Below are 18602 nucleotides of genomic sequence, written 5' to 3' on the forward strand. Positions count from 1 at the left end.
AGGCAATAATAAAACTCCTTGCAAAAAAAGGCAAGGACCCACTAGAACCGGGATCGTATCGCCCTATCTCCTTACTTAACCTCGACATGAAAATCTTGTCAAAAATCATTGCCTCTCGCCTGGCACTCATCATGCCCCATCTGATACACCCGGCCCAGTCATGTTTTACCAAAGGCCGTTCGGCCACTGCCAATATCAGAAAGGTTTTGCTGGTTCTGGACCATGCACGGATAAACCCTAAACAAGACCTGGACAAAGTTACCTTGGATGCCGAGAAGGCATTTGATAATGTCAACTTTGTCTGATTGCGCAAGGTCTTGGCAATCTCATAACCTCCATGTACCCCTCCCCGACTGCTAGACTGTGCGCGGGTGGCTCCATGACCGAGGACTTTCGACTGTATAAAGGTACACGCCAAGGCTGCCCCCTGGCCCCACTATTATTCAATTTGGCGATAGAGCCCCTATCACAATATCTCTCTTGCAACGCTCCCCTGCATGGGATACGAGTGGGATCTCAGGACCTGCGGATTTCCCTGTTTGCAGACGACGTTCTTCTCTTTACTTCCCACCCTTCCGCCAACATACCTACGATCGTCTCCACCTTCGATGCCTTTCGGAAATGCTCGGGCCTCAAAATTAATTATTCCAAGAGCGAAATTCTCCCCCTGGGGTTAGCTACGTCCCGCGCCTGGGAAAAACACTCCCCGTTTAAAATCGCAACTACGCACATCACGTATCTCGGTATCAAAATTGGGAGGACCCCTCCTCTATCTATGCTCTCAACTATCCCCCGTTGTTTTCTAAAATTAAAGGGGAGCTGGAAAATTGGATGGAACTGCCGCTGTCTCTATTGGGGAGATGCCACCTGATAAAAATGGTCAGCTTTGCCGGCCTCCTGTATTTTCTTCAAACTCTACCTCTATTGATCAAGCATAAAGATGCTCAGGAGCTTTCTCGGGCTTTCTCCCGTTTTCTATGGAGAGGTAGGAGACCTCGTATATCCTCTAAAAACTGAGCCTCCCCAGGCGTGACGCTGGCATCAATTTTCCTGATCTACGATTGTATAACTTGTCATGCTTCTTAAGGGTGGCCCTGGACTGGATATCTCAGACCTCGCAGTTATCTAACCATGAGTTGGAGTCTCAGATGTCCAGTCCCTACTCTTTATCGGCTCTCCTGCATGTCAAATGGGCCCAAATGCAACCTGCTCTTCGCCATAACCTGCTCCTTAGGGACACGGTTATTGCATGGAGGGAAGTACGTAAGCTTTTGAAATTGCCACTTTACTTTTCCAAGTACCTCCCGATCAGGGGCAACCCTGCCTTCCCCCCGGTATAGATCATGCAGTATACAAGGTATGGGACATGAAAGGACTGCATACCTTCGCTCAACTGTGCAACCCCCAAACGGGGACACTGCTCTCTAACTCTCTATTGAAGTCGTGTCCACCTGCCTCCTTCTCGTCCTCCGCCTCGAACTGGCTGAAAGATTTTCCTGGAGAAGGTACCTTGCCTAATATGTTCAGCGGTCTCCGGACCACTCTCGGACTTACCCCTAACTCTACCTGGAAGGAAACCCAGCTTAAGATCTTTCACAAGGCTCACATTCCTTTCCTTTCTGACAAGACAATCCCGATTGCCCATAAGTGTCCTCTTTGCTCTGCCGAGAGGCCCTCCCTCTTTCACAAATTTTGGGACTGTCAGTACATTTCGCTATTCTGGGATCAAGTCCTTGCCTTCATCAAAGATGTCACCAATCTATCTGCTCCAAAAGACCCTCTCCTACTCTTGTTCGGCTACTGGGACAAACGCTTACAGAAATGTAACAGAACAAGCCTACTTGTTGCCAGACGAATGATCTTGAAGCATTGGATCTCTTCCACACCTCCCCCTATCTGTAGGATAATGTCAGAGCTAACCACACTCATATCTATTGACCGCCTCAACACAGACTTCACGGCCCCCTCGGCGGCCCAGTCCTTCCATGCCAAATGGAACACTTTCCTCAATCACATATCCAAGGACTCAGACTCTCCCCTTGATGATTTCACGTTTCGAGTACGAGATCCTCCTTATCCATGCGACCTCTACATTCCCTGATCCCGCCCACGACTAGGTCATTGAGTTCTGACCATTCCTTCATCCCATCCCTCCTTCCCCTGCTCGCCATGGGCATGCCCTCTACCCCCTTTATTTCCTATGTACTTGTGTTTCTGCTGGTTCAATGTATATGCCTACACATGTTTTATACTTTGGTATACTTGAAAATTCTAAATAAAAAAAATAAATAAATAAAAAAAAGAAAGATGCTGCGTCATGCATTCCCCTCCAACTTATACCTACTCCCAGAATCCTCTGCGGCAGAATCTGCCTTCTGGGGTAGATACAAGCCGAATGGGCCACTGATTGGATTTCCTCCACTGCCCAATGAGAATCCTCTCACAGAGCTAGTGGGGAGACTCCCCTCTCAGTAACCACACCTGGGAGACATGACAGCCCAGCTGAAATCATGGCCCTGCTGTTAGGCAGCCAAGACCCGTTATACTTTTACCTAGCACCTACCCTTATCTAGAACTGTTTCCTGTCATTCTGCTCTGTATTTAATAAGGGTTATAGCAGTCTTTTTATGTGGCTCTGAAGAAGAGGAAATCCGCTAAACGCGTCAGCCCACGGGGTCTTCAATTTCTGTTGTACGTGTTGATAGAATTTGGACGGAACTAGGCTGGAATTTGTGATGCGCTTTTAACAATTGCAATTTTTGTGAGTATACTTCTTACCATGTTTTCAATACAATAAAAGATTTGTCTCAGGATAATGCACTAGGTCGGTGCGCCCTCTGTGTGTTTTTGTATGATCACAAAAAATTGGCCTGGTTATGAAGGGGGGGGGGGGTGAATCTTCTGGAGGTCAAGTGGTTAAGTTTAGTGTTAGGGCTAATGCTAGGGTTACCATTAGGGTTAGTTTTGGGGTTACAGACATGGTTAGGCTTAGCATTAAAGTTAACACTAGGGTTACCATTAGGGAAACCTTTAATGCAAGCATTTTTAAAGCAGCTTCTTTAACCCTCTGGAGTCATTTAAAACCTATTTCACTTTTAAAACCACAAGCAATAAAATGAAGTTTGTCTCTTTCATTGACCCCAGTGATTCGAACGGTGAAATTTCATCAAAAAGTCAACATTTTTGCCAAAATATCAGGAAAAGGGGAAGCTCCCTTTCACTATTGAGCACCAGTTGATAGTTCCTTCATGGCATATGCTTAGTTGCCAAGAAGTAGATAATTTTTTGTTTTAATAAGACTGCAAGTGTCGTGATCAGCATTTTCTGTTTAGACACTGTATTGTCCTCATAGCCAATAGTCTTCAGCTTTCCCAGCCTCGACTGCTGAATCAGCAGCTGCTTCCCATTGTGCTAAACACTTTACATTTTTCTTTTACTTCTCTTTAAAATTATAGTAATTATCATTATTATCTTGTATTCGTTGAATTACAACAGTTGGCTGAAGCCAGCCAGGCAACCAAAAAGTATTTGAAATATATTACAATAAATTACTCATCTTCTTTTCCTTCATGAATATCCATTGGCGGTTAAATCAGATCCTTGTTGAGTTAGACTGTCATAGTAAATGTGAATACAGTCTAACCAACGAGCCCTCTGTCTCTTTCTAATCTCTAGGGAGAATTGATACCTAGAGATTAAAACATTTCAAGACTAGAAAATGGAGATGGAATGGCAATTATGTATTTATGTATATCTACATTTTATCTAATATCTGGGCTATGAATGTAATTGGCCGTACTGTGTGCATGTATGTGTCGTGATCTATATTCTTACTGGAATTACAAATGTCATCAACCAAACAGCGATATGCTCGCAAGTAACAGGCACAGAAAGGAACACTTTGACAGCTGAAATTACTAGATTGGCCTAAAAAAAAAAAAAAATAAAAAAACAACACAGAATGTTTCTTCACATAGAAATGGTGTTATGCTTTTTAATTCACCAATATACAGTAGCTGCACAGAATGTGTTTAATTTGGCATCCCTTCATAGCTGAAGATGCAGAACATTTTAAATATATTGTAGATGATATATATGTACTGTATTTACTGTATATCCATGTGCCGACCACCCACAGTAAATTTACTTCATTACTATTACGTTAAATATCAGTGTTATGGCAGCAGCTAGGTGCCATAACCACAATATCATTATTTACTGTGGGCAATTCTGCGTTTGATAAAAGTGGTCCTGTGGGTAAATTTGCCACTTCCTGGTCGTTTCCGAGCTTACCACAGTCGTCGGTAAACCCGGAAGGGAAGTGAGGGCAAGATGGCCTCCACTTGGCTCTATGTCCTTGGAGGCCCTGAGTGACCTTTGACATCACCTCTGATTCTTGGGCATAAACAAAGGATCTTTTTTTTCTTGAAGTCAAAATGTAAAAAAAAAAATTCAATTCTTTTTATTCATTTTATTCTATTCTTCAAGTCTTTTTGACCCCAGATCTCTCAATAAAAAGGGCCTGTCATGCTTATTTCTATTACAAGGGATGTTTACATTCCTTGTAATAGGAATAAAAGTGACCCAAAAAAATAATAAAAGAGACAGTGTAAAATTAAAAAAAAAAAAAAAAAAAAAAATTGAAGCGTCCCATCCATACGTGCAATAAGTGAGCAATAATTTTAGTGCAAGACATCCTTAGATAAGCCGGTAATCTGTTTTTTAAAGCGTTGCCTATGGAGATTTTAAAGTAGTTTGTCACCCTGCCACGAGCAGGCGCAATTTTAATCTATTTTAATTTCCATTTTTTCTATTTCTAAATTTCTTTTTTTAATCTATTTACTCGGTGTAACATCATCTTTCACATTATACAAAAAATTAGGGTATCTATTGTGTTTTTTACATTTATTAAAGTGTATTTTTTTTAAAAAATTGCATCTGAAAGACCGCTGCGCAAATACAGTGCGACATAAAATATTGCAATGATCACCACTTTAATCTTTAGGGTCTCTGCTATGAAAAAAAAATGATGTTTGGGTGTTTTAAGTAATTTTTCTAGCAAAAAATACTAACTTAAACTTGTGAACAAAAAGTTCCAGAAAAGGCCTGGTCAGCAAGTGGATATACACTATATTGTCAAAAGTATTGGGTCTTCTGCCTTTATAGGCACATGAACTTTAAGGGCATCCCAGTCTTATTTCTTAGTGTTCAATATTGAGTTGGCCCACTCTTTGCAGCTATAACAGCTTCAACTCCTCTGGGAAGGCTGTCCACAAGGTTTAGAAGTGTGTCTATGGGAATTTCATTGAAGGGAACTCTTAAGGCATCAGCATACTAAGACATTTTGGAAAATTTTATTCTCTCAACTTTGTGGGAACAGTTTGGGGTTGCCTCCCTTCCTGTTCCTGTTCGGACTAAGACTGGGATGCCATTAAAATTCATGTGCGTGTAAAGGCAGGCGTCCCAATACTATATATATATATATATATATATATATATATATATATATATATATATATATATATATATATATATATATATGTGTGTGTGTGTGTGTGTGTGTGTGTGCAACACTGCTAACAAAGCACCCCTAAACCAATACCACTCGGTGTGCAGAAAGAAAAGGGAGCAGTCAGAATTGTTAAACAATCGAAAATGTCTTAAATACAAAAATATATCATGTTATTAATAATAGAAAAAGTGAAAAAAAGAATGATTTTATTATGCATTTTATAACTTTCCACTACAGACCTGTGTCAGTAGGTGACCTTGACCTGCTCCAGGCAGAAAACCCATCCTCCACTGAGCCGACATACTGTGCAGTGATCCTAAAAAAAAAAATACAATTCCTTAACCACAAAAGATATACTGCATTATTAAATATTAGAAACATTTAAAAAGGAATACATTTATTATGAAATGCAAAAAGTATGGTGGAAATAAGCAGGGCAGTGCAGACTAAACAAGATATATGCCTGCTATAATACACACAAATGTATTAAAACTTAAAAGCAAGCTCAAAACACATCAGGACAGGGCAAGGGCATATTTATTATTTATTGTCTAGTATCATACATATGGTATCTGTTAGTTGCTGCTATCTGACAGTTATATCAACAGCTGTTATATCCAGAGGCGTAGCTTGAAGCTTGTGGGCCCCCATGCAAAAGTTGACCTGGGGCCCTCCCATTACCACCCGCCACTTCCACCTCTCCCCAAGATACTCACATTATGTGTGAAGATATTCCAAATGGTTAAAGAGTTATTTCAGATATTTATTTACATATTGAGAGGGTAATTCAAAAGATTTTGTAGAAACAGCCCAATTTTGTGGTAGTTCCCCCCTTACACTGTAAAGGGGAATCGAGCAAACTCTGATGTAAAGGGGAAACCCTGAGGACACTGAGGACACTGATTTAGGTTAGAAAGCTGGGCACTCTGATGTGTGTGGGAAACTCTGGTGACCACACACCACCTTCCACAGAGTGAATACACTAAAGACGGGGGGTTGCTAATATAAGGGGAAACTTTTTATCAGTGTCCCCTTATTACCTTTGTGTATTCACTCCCCCTTACATCAGAGACCTGAGACCCAAAACCCCCACCCCACCCCCCACAGTGTGATCTCTTGGCTGGAGCTGTCCTGTCATTCACACAGACCTCCATAATTGCGGGTGCAGGACACTGAGGGTAGGCTTTGCCTTTGATTCTTTCTGACCGCCCTCCGTCTCCACTCCTTGCATTCATACTTGCATTTTGGAAAGGTTGCCAAGCACCATGACATCACTACACTTGGCCCAGTCCACCTCAAGCCCACCCTGAACCCAAGCACCATTCGGCTTCCTTCAGAACTGTGCATGTGCAGTTGTGAAGCTGACCCGTGGCCATAAATATATATACTGTATATATATATATATATATATATATTTTTTTTTTTTCCAGGCAGCGATTGTAATTCCCAGACATTTACAAACATGGTAAAAATTGGTAAATTTTTTCAAACTGTCCATAAATGTATGGGTGGTTGGCAACCCTGTATTCCCTCTTATGGTAATGAGACATGTCTCCCCCCACAGTTGTAACAAGTCAAATTCCTCCCTCACCAAGATATTAACAGAGGTTCTCGCCCCTCCTGGTAAAACACATGCCCTACCCCTCCAAGTAATGACAGATGTCCCCCACCTCTAGGTAATGATAGGTGCCCTCCTCTTGGTAATTTCACATGCCATGCCCCCCTCTCCCCCCACAATCCTAGTAATAATACCCTGCTGGTAATGCCATATTACCCCGCCCAGATCCCCCTCTTCTTATTGCTGCCCAAGCTGACACAAAAAATCTTGGGCCCCAGTAGTCTGCAGCCCCTTGGGACCCCACAGGTGGTGTTAGGGGATTTTACTAAAATTTCTATCAGGCTCTATTCACATCTAGGCATTTTGAATCACAATGTTTCTACCCGTGATCCCGCGATAAATTGTGTTGCATTTCCAATAACAAAGCTTGTTGCTCAAAAAGGAGCAGGCACTTCTTTTTGTTGATTCCGCTTGCTGCAATTGCAGCACAATTTATCTCACCAGGATAGCACCTGTGTTTCGGTGCCATTGAAAAGTTATGGCACCTGAACAAGCTTGGTGCAATTTGGCAGTTTTGCAGAATGTTTTGGGACCGCAGGCAGAATCATGGGGATTCTGCCTGTGATACATAACTTCTAGATGAGAATGTAGCCTTAATGTTGGCAGCTGTAGTGGGGGGCAATGTGTCTGTTCCAAGTTATTAGTGTTCATACATGAGCGGACATTCCAGGGTTCGGGGTGGGGGGGTAAAGAGAGTCCGTCTTAGGTGATAGACACTGAGTGACCTGAGGCATGATGTCATTTTGTGTGTGCCTTTATATTTTGATGCAGCTCACACCTGAGGTGGATTTTATTTTGAACTAATGGGTTAATTTTAATGTACTGCGAAGTGGGGTTTTCTGGTGGTTTAGGGCTAAGTTCAGACTTGTCTGTTTCTGTGTTCATGCATTACTTGTTTTAGGTGTTTTCATGCATTTTTACTGTAGCCAATAAAATCCTATTTACCTTGTAACATCATCATTTGTTGACCTTGTGAGATCCTATTCCAGGATTCTTTGTGGTGTGTATTGGTGCACAAAGAACAGAGATGTCTGATTTTGCTGAAATTTTGTACGCAGTGACAGCACCTGTTGCTGTTTTGCTAGTAGAAGAGGATGTGGAGAAGAAGAGGTAAGGATGTTGGATTCAGTTAAAGATTTTGGATTTTGCCCTTCTTTCCCTAACTTTCTAGTAGTAGTGGGAGGAATTGTAGAGGGGGAGGCTGTGAGCCTCCCTGATCAGTATTTCTGCATAAAATAATCCCTCTCCAATCTCGATCTATATCCAGGGAAGTGGCTTGGTACCTGGGGTGAAAAACGCATGAAAATGCATGCAAAATAACTATTGACTTCTATGGCCCTATTGACTTCTATGCATGAAACTGGAAAAGAAATTGGATGCAAACTATTTTCAAAAAGTTTTAAAAAATGTAGACGAGTGTACCAATAGTTTAAACGCACCACGCCCTGAAAAAATTCTCGAAAAGAACAAATTGCTAAATGGTAGGGTCTTTAAGGTGCCATAGAAACCTCAACACCTGTTGAATCTGTTGTTGCTTGACCAACATGTAAAAACTTTCCTTTATTAATGGTTTTTAACATTTGTATAAATAAAATTGAATTATTTTATATAAATAGTGTTTTGGTTTCTATGGCACCTTAAAAACCCTGTCATTTGGTATTTTTTTCTTTTCAAGTATTTTCAAAAAGTTATAGGGTGATAGTAGACTTAGAAGATCCCCGCACCAGCATAATGAACATGAATGCGCTCACCTGAGGGTATGGACCCAGATTACCATGTAGTAAGTGGGTCATACAGGCTGGATAACAACATAGATGTCCCCCAATGTGATTGGATCACAGGATTTTTGGAGGTAGGAGTCCCCACAATCTCCAATGAGGATGTCAGAAAATCCCATTCTGAGGTGTATACAGTACATAGGTGTATACATAGGGATAAGCCAAACAACACGAACATTGTGTAAAACTGTTTTTAAAATTTATTAGGAATACAGAAGTACACTTACAGACATCCAGATGAAATAATGCAGTCAGTACAGAGAATGGCACTTGTGACTTGTGTGGGGACAGCAAATTTACACTGTTATACAAGCTGTACACTCACTACTTTACATTGTAGCAAAGTGTAATTTCTTCAGTGTTGTCACATGAAGAAATTGTACATTTGTGTATTGAATATATATATATGTATATATATATATATATATATATATATATATGCATCTCAGAAAATTTGAATATCATCAAAAAGTAATTGTTATTTCAGTAATTTAATTAAAACTCATATATTTTATATGGATGTGGATATGGATATATTTCAAGCATTTCTTTATTTTCATCTATATTTCATATTCATATTGATTATTTTGGCTTACAGCTAGTGAAAACCCAAAATTCAGTATCTCAGAAAATTAGAATATTACATAAGACCAGTAAATAAAAGGAATTTTAATACAGAAATGTTGGCTTACTGAAAAGTATGTTCATGTACAGTGTTATGGAAGCGCAGGTTGCTTTGATAGTGGCTTTCAGCTCATCTGCATTGTTGGGTCTGGTGTCTCTCATTTTCCTCTTGACAATAACCCACAGATTCTTTATAGGGCTCCTTTTGCATGAATTACTGCATTAATCAGTGTGGCATGGAGACAATCAGCTTGTGGCACTGTTGAGGTGTTATGGAAGCCCAGGTTGCTTTGATAGTGGCTTTCAGCTCATCTGCATTGTTGGGTCTGGTGTCTCTCATCTTCCTCTTGACAATATCCCACAGATTCTTTCTGGGGTTTAGGTCAAAAGAGTTTGCTGGCCAATCTAGCACAGCGATACCATGATCATTAAACCAGGTATTGGTACTTTTGGCAGTGTGGACAGGTGCCAAGTTCTGCTGGAAAATGAAACCAGCATCTCCCTAAAACCGGTCAGCAGAGGGAAGAGCAAAGTGCTCTAGAATTTCCTGGTAGAAGGCTGCGCTGACTGTGGACTTGATAAAACAAAGTGGACCATTACCAGCAGATGGCATGGGTTCCCAAATCATCACTGACTGTGGAAACTCTCTTGACAAAGTCCTTCTCATCAAACATTCAAGAATCCAAGAAAGTAGACCGCACTCAGGAAAAGTAAGATGAAAACAATCAAAACTCCTTTATTCTTCTTCGGTGCAGCAGACAGACAGTACAATGCACATAACAGACGTGCCGGGTTAACGCATTTCACGAATTAGATCGCTTACTCATAACCATACACTGGTTGGTTATGAGTAAGCGATCTAATTCGTGAAACGCGTTAACCCGGCACGTCTGTTATGTGCATTGTACTGTCTGTCTGCTGCACCGAAGAAGAATAAAGGAGTTTTGATTGTTTTCATCTTACTTTTCCTGAGTGCGGTCTACTTTCTTGGATTCTTCATTGCTTGGACGGCGGATCTGACCAGCACCACCCATTGAACTGACACCTGAGCGGCTCTGCTCTTTGTTGTTATTTGTCTTCTCATCAAACATTCACACATCACCTCATATATAGCTTTTTTGCTACCTTTATCTCTTGTTTCTGCTTTTTTTCCAACTAGTTTACAGGTCCTTAACCCTCGTATTGTTTATAGACATCCAATGGATTTCCCAGTAAGCCCCCACACCATACCTTCTTCACCAGACTTCAAAATCATTACATCGACAAATATTAGGTAATGGTATGACTTAAAAGATGTCATTAGCTTAATCTTACTTTATACAGTATGTGGATTACTAGGAACATAACTGCTGCAAGATAATCATGAGGCTTTTATCATATTTATCTAAAAATGAAAATTCACAAATAGAGAAGCTGGAATATTGAAGTCCAGCATGTTTTCTGACACATCAAATACATTTCTACACTTTAATTTCTTGTTTAAAGATGCAGAGAATTATGCTTTATTATTCATAGATCAAGTCCCATACAGTACCCCCAGTTTTTGGTCCTTGTACCCCCTGTGGGTATGGATACCCCCATTTAGGATTATAAATTCATATAGCTCTCTCTCCTATTGTTCCTTTTTATGGCTTTCTTTTTCTAAAAGTAGCTGTTGGCACATTGTTGGCCTGTACAATGCAATATGGAACATTGTAACATCTTTTAGTTAAACGTAACTTAAAGAATGCTAATTATTACTAAAAAAAATGAATTCAATTGATTTCCTGGGCTTTAGCATTGTGCTAATTATTAGTATTCAAGAAGTTTCCTGAATAAAAGATGTAAAGATTAGGATTTAGAAACTAGTACTGAGTGTTTTTCTAGCTTTTCTGTCACCTATCTGATCGGAGACTGAAATGACAAGGTTGGGCTCCCTTGTATCTCGGTCCCAGGACCCACTGAAGGTGGAACAGAGGATATCAAAGGAAAGGAAGTACACAAATGACGCAAGTGTTGATAGGAGTGCTTGCAGCAGGTGATGCAGACTGGCAGACTGGAACAATATCAGGTCAGTAGGGATGGGCCGAACACCCCCCCCGGTGCGGGTTGCACCGGAACCTCTTGAACAGGAAAAAAGATTTAGCAAACATGTGAACTCTATTAAAGTCTATGGGACACGAAAAATCAGTCCTCATTTTAAAGGCTTACATGCAAGGTATTGCCATAAAAAGTGTATGGGGACCTGGGTACTGCTCTGGGGACATGTATTAACTTGCCTAGCGGTATCCCCGAGCGTGACTCGGGGTGGATTTTCTATGCTGTTATCGGTATCCCCGAGTCACGCTCGGGGTGGATGGGCAGAGCGCGCAGCGGTGTCTTACCTTCTCCTGGCGATCCAGCGATGATCTCCCATTGCTGTGATCGCCAGCCGTCTGAGATCCCCGCCGCTCGTCCGTCCTCCGTCGGTGTGATGACTTCCTAGTTCCGTTCCCTGCAGCAGCAATGCTGCATGGAAGCGGAACTAGGGAGGGAAATTCAAACGTTGAACGTTGCACAAAACACACACATAACATATATATTATATATATATGTATATATATATGTATATATATGTATGTATGTATGTATGTATGTATATATATATATATATATATAAAAATATATATATATATATGTATATACACGTATGTGTATATATATACACACATAACATATAATGCATGAATTATAATCTAATCAATAATATAATTTTATTATATTATATATATATATATATATATATATATATATATATATATATATATATATATATATATATATATATATATATATATATATATATTATATAATAAAATTATATTATTGATTCAATTATAATTCATGCGTTTCAAATTTATCACATCTGGGATGTCTACTAGAGTCTTGTTTTGGTCAGGTTTAAGTCAGTAATTACTGAGAATTGTAGGCCTATAATACATAACGCCAAATTTCCATGAAAAAAATTGTACCGCTTTTGGTACAGAATTCCTGACATAATCATACCGCCAGGGAGGTTAATGCAAAAAAGTTTTTTTAATTATGATCATTTTTTTTTTCAATAATGTTTTTATTGTTTTCTGCTTGCATGAACAGAAAATAAAAGTCATCAATACAAAGTGTAAGAAATATTTGTCATACATTAACAAAGGATTACGAGTACAAGGTTATTAACTTGGTTAAGGTAGGTGGAAAGGGTATATGTACAATCAAGGAGAAACAGAGAAGTAAGAGAATAAAAATTGTGGCTTTCGTGCACTTGTAAATATACAGTATGAGCCAATAGATGAATGCTACTAATACCTATGAAGTCCCCCTGGCTCTCCTCAGTCAAGCGGTTGGGTGGAGTGCTCCAGAATACAGGTGTTATTGGAGGAAAGAATTATGATATGTATTAAAGTCTAATGCAGTTAGGGTGTTGTAACCATAGTGCCTAATTTTTGTAAAAGTTATCTTCTGTTAAATGCGCTTTGGAGAAGAGAAACTCCATATGACAATGATCATTAAGGGCGTTTACCAGCGTAGTGACAGATGGGGGAGATGGGTTTTTCCAAGCCCTAGCAAGGACAAGGCGTGCTGCAATGAGTATTTGGTGTACAATTGAGGGATATTTGTCAGGGCATGGCTGAGGACTGAGACCGAAGAGAGCCAGTTGTGGGGTAAGACAGTGTGTGATGTTAGTTACATTAGCATTAAGGTCTGATACTGCTGTCCAAAAGGGAAGTATCATAGGACAGTCCCACCAAATGTAAAAGATATCTCAAGTTGCATCACATTGTCTCCAACACTTTGGAGAGTAATAGGATGAGATTTTCCGCATCTTCTTTCGAGTCTGTCCGGTGTGTATTACCACTTGTGGAAGATTTTCATGGGAGTTTCCCAATGAGATACATTTTTGATATGGTCAGAGGTAGTCTGAGAGTGCGATACCAGATCTCAATGGGAAGAGATATTTGTAGCTTACTCTCCCAGAAGGATATGGCAGCAGGTTTGTCCGTGGTAGTGGGCCGAGTCAGAATGCTATACGGATATACCCTTAGGTTTGTGTGAGTTCTTAGTATAGAATGTGAGAATTTCCCTGGTCATTGTTTCTGTTGATATCTGTAGGGTGGAAAGTATATGCCGGATCCTTAATTAAATGTAGGAGTCTTTGCTAGGGAGCCCATAAGTCGCTGATATTTGTTGGAAACTTCTGATATGGTGGGATTCAAACAAGTCCTCAATCAACTTTATTCCTGCCGTGTTCCAGTGTTGGATTGATAGGTCAGGAGAGAGAAGCTGCATGGAAAGTACAGGAAGATGTTGCAATGTTTCGATATGTAATCCGTGGGTCATCTGTGAGATAGCTTTCCACGTTTTTAACGTGGCATTCATTGTGGGCAGAAAGAAATGCAGTGTATGTTTACTTGTCCAAGTTATGGTAAGTAATTGAGCAAGGGCACAATGTGCTGCAGTGGCTTCTATTTGGATCCATGGGTGTATGCTTGTGTAGACCACCAATATTTTTCTTGGTACAAGATGACCGCTTTATAATATGCTTTGACATTAGGTGCTCCCAGACCCGAGTAGGTTGTAGGCATGTTTAACGTAGAGGTTTTCAACCGGGGTCTATGGGTCGGGTTGCCTAGATAAAAGCATTAAAAGAGCGTATTTTGGCTAAGTCTTCCGGCAGTAGTGGCAATAGTAAAGTTCTAAAGAAATAAAGGACTTGTGGAAGCAGGAACATTTTAGCCAATGCTATTTTTCCCACCCACTATACCTTGGTCTGCGACATGGAAATGCTGATGGAGTGGAGCTTTTGAAGTAGGATATCGATATTAGTCCGCAGTAACATGGAGGCTGGGGAGGTGAGTTGTATGCCCAGGTAGGACATGGTGGAGTTGGGAGCCCAGGAGAAAGGAGATTGTTTGGCTATCTCAAGTTTGAGATCAGAGGGGAGGGAGATGCCAAGCATTGCAGTTTTAGAGTGGTTCAGTTTGTACATAGAGACCGAGCTAAAATCCTCCAAGATTTTTCTTAAGGTACGGAGTGACTGGATTGGATCTGTGAGTGCAACGATAATGTCATCCACATATAAGCCTATTTTGTGGGAGACATCCCCCACTTGAATTCCAGATATGCGTGGGTTAGAGCGTATTACTTGGGCTAAAGGGTATATCGCCAGGGCAAAAACCAGGGGTGAAAATGGGAACTGCTGGCGAGTGCCATTGGTGATGCAGAAGGGCTCCGAGAGCATGCCTGATGTCCATACTCTGGCGCTTGGAGAGGAGTAAAGGCCAAGGATGGCTTGTGCAATGCGACAGTAACACCAAATTTTTTCAGAACCTCCTTTAAGTATCCCCAGTGCACTCTGTTGAACGCCTTCTCTGCATCTAGTGAGATCAGCAGAGAAGGTGTTCTGTAATGTTCGGCCCAGTGAAGAAGGTCTATAAATCTTGGGGTGCCATTGGATGCTTGCCGGTTTGGTATGAAGTGAACCCTACCTGGTCTGGGTGAATGAGAGAGGGAATGTGTTTTGCAAGACGTGTGGCTAAGAGTTTCGCGAATATTTTAAGGTCGGTTTTGAGAAGGGAAATGGGGCGATAGTTGGCTGGGTCATGAGAGGGCTTGTCATGTTTATGGATAGTAGTAATGATGGCCTCTAGTGAGTCAGGAGGCATTTCTCCAATTGCTAGCGTCCTATTCAGGGAATTGCATAGATGGGGGGCTAATAAGTCATGAAAGGTTTTGTAGTATTCGTTACTAAAGCCGTCCGGGCCTGGCGCTTTGTGAGGTTGGAGAGATTTAATGGCTTTTTGTACCTCCAGGACCGAGAATGGTTGGGCTAACGAAAGTGATTGTTCAGAGGTTAGTGAGGGGAGGTCCAGGGGGGAAAGGAAGTCTGTAATGTCATGATCAGGTTGCTGTTCTGTTGGGTAGTCCCCTAAGTTGTACAGTTGAGAGTAAAAGGAGCTGAAACAATTGGCGATACCCTTAGGATTGGTTAGTCGTCTTCCGTAAGAATCTAAGAGGAAAGGGATCTTGGTTTGTGCCGCTTTTCATTTGTATTGTTGCACCAAGGTTTTCCCTACTTTATTCCCACGGGAGTACCATGTCAATTTCAGTTTCTTTATGTAATTGTGGAAGCCAGACTGAAGAAAAGAGCTGAGTTCAGATCTAACTCTGCCAAGCTCAGTATGTGTGAGTTCGGAGGGGGGTGTTTTGTTACGCAGTTCTAGGGCTTTAATCATATCCAAGAGTGTATTGAGGGTTAGATTGTTTTTTTTTTTTTTTTCTCCTGTGCACCCAATTCCAGTAGCGTCCCCAATTATGATCATTTTTAACGCGCCCGCCGTCTCCACGCCAATCTTATTCGGTTTAGATCCGATCAGTCATCAGGTACAGGCGAATGATTTATGATCTGGACCCACTGTTCGGTTCTGACTAATGGAAGAACCTCCTGTGCCCATGTAATGTAAACACAGGCACAGGAAATTATACAATCTCCACTCCTGGAGCCCTTTTCGGTCCAGCCAGAGAGGAGAGAGCTCACAGTGAGTACACAAGCACTACACTAACACCAGTACACATAAGCACATTTTCACCCCCTGATCATCCCCCAGTTAACCATTTCACTCCCTGTCACAGTGTCACTATTTACAGTGTACAGATATTTTACTTATCCCTGTATTGGTGTCACTGGTGACGCCAGTTAGCATTAGCCAAAGTTAGTGGTAGTTAGTCTCAGTCTCAGATAGGTTTAAGGTGCCATATACTCCCTAATAAAGGTTTAACCCCTTGATCACCCCCAGTTAACCCTTTCACTTCCTGTCACAGTTTCATTAGCACAGTGTACAGATTTTTTTCTGATCACTGTATTAGTGTCACGGGTGATGCTAGTTAGATAGTTAGCATCAGTGTAAGTCTTAGTATAGCGTCAGGGTCCTACCACATATTCCCCTATAAAGTTTAAACCCCCTGATTGTCCCCCTGTTAACCCTTTCACTACTGTCACAATGTCAATAGTAAAGTGTACAGATCTTGAGTACCAGTAGAGTGTACAGATCTTGAGTAGAGTGCCACTCTACCATCTGGTGAACTGGCGAGCACCAGCGGCCTAGTACATCCTGGTTGTAGACAAAACAGCACTGCAGTATCACTTAGTAAAGTGGCGATTCCCATAAGTGCGGTTGAAGCTGTAATGTAGTTCAAGCAAGTAGTGTCCCTCAGCCAACAAGAATTTGAACACAGGCCCTAAGAGCCCATAGTGCCCTTCCTGATGTGCTTGCAAATCCAGATTGGCAGCCCACAGATTCTGCAGTGCCCGTACTTCCCCCATTAACTGGCCAATCCCAAATTCAGGTGGAAACAGCAGGTTTTACTCTTCTTGATTTTTTTTAGCTGTTTTTCATGGAAGATCTGTACAGATTTATTGTGGACCAAAGCAATGTGTATGCTAATCAATTTATGACCGCATACCCAAATTTTACCCTTGCCAGACAATTTGGCTGGAAACCTATCACCATTCCCGAATTTAAGACCTTTCTGGGCCTAACCCTCAACATGGGCATTACTAAAAAGAGTAGGTTGCGGTCATATTGGTCCACTGAGTCAATGCATCATATGCCCATGTTCTCTGCTGCCATGGCCAGGATTAGATACAAGCAAATATTGTGGTTCATGCACTTACATAGTTTGTGAGGTTGAAAAAAGACATCAGTCCATCCAGTTCAACCTATGATGTGGGTGTGTGTGTTTGTATAACCCCCCTATGTTGTGGACTTTAAGGTGCCCATCTAATAGTTTTTTTGAAGCTATCGATGCTCCCTGCTGATACCACTGCTTGTGGAAGAGAATTTAACATCCTTGCTGCTCTGACAGTAAAGAACCCCTTACATATTTTAAGGTTAAACTGTTTTTCCTCTAGTTTTAGTGAGTGGCCACGTGTCCTATTGTATTTCCTTTCTCTGAAAAGTTTGTTCCTTATGCTAGGGTCATCACCAGTACAGTATTTACACATTGATATCATATCCCCCCTCAAGCGTCTCTTCTCCAGAGAGAATAAGTTCAATGCTTGTAGTCTTTCCTCATAGCTGATGTCCTCCATTCCCCTAATTATTTTTGTTGCCCTTCTCTGGACTCTCTCCAGCTCCATCACATCCTTCCTGAGGACCGTTGCCCAGAACTGGACGGAATACTCCAGATGTGGCCGGACCAGAGTCTTGTAGAGTGGGAGAATAATCTCTTTATTTCTGGAGTGAATCCCCTTTTTTATACATGCCCGTATTTTGTTGGCTTTGCTTGCAGCGGCTTGGCATTGCATGCCACTGCCAAGCCTGTTGTCCACTAGGACCCCCAGGTCCTTTTCCATCTTGGATTCACCCAGAGGTTCCCCCCCCTAGTGAGTAGCTTGCTTTCGTGTTTCTGACGCCCAAGTGTATTACTTTACATTTTTCAACATTAAACCTCATCTGCCATGTAGTTTCCCACCCCATTATTTTGTTCAGGTCTGCTTGTAACCACATCCTGCATCAAAGATATTGGCATGCTTAGTTTAGTATCATCCACAAATACTGAGATTGTGCTAGATATCCCCTCCTCTAGGTCGTTTATAAGTAAATTAAACAGGATTGGTCCCAGGACAGAACCTTGGGGGACCCCATTTTCCACACCAGCCCAATCTGAGTACTCCCCATTTATCACCACCCTCTGGACTCTCCCCTGGAGCCAGTTCTCTATCCAGGTACTCACCCTATGGTCCATACCTATGCACCTTAGTTTGTACAGTAAGCGTTTGTGGGGAACTGTGTCAAATGCCTTTGAAAAGTCCAGATACACCACATCCACAGGCTTTCATTTGTCTAGATGGCAACTCACCTCATCGTAAAAGGTTAATAGATTGGTCTGGCAAGAACGATTTTTCATGAATCCATGCTGATTACTACTAATAATACCGTTCTCATTACTAAAGTCTTGTATGTAGTCTCTTAACATCCCCTCCAAAATCTTGTAGATTACTGATGTTAGGCTGACCGGCCTATAGTTACCCAGGATATATCTCGGCCCTTTTTTA

Source organism: Pelophylax lessonae (assembly GCF_965119305.1).
Source record: "Pelophylax lessonae genome assembly, chromosome: 4".
NCBI classification, from domain to species: Eukaryota; Metazoa; Chordata; class Amphibia; order Anura; family Ranidae; genus Pelophylax; species Pelophylax lessonae.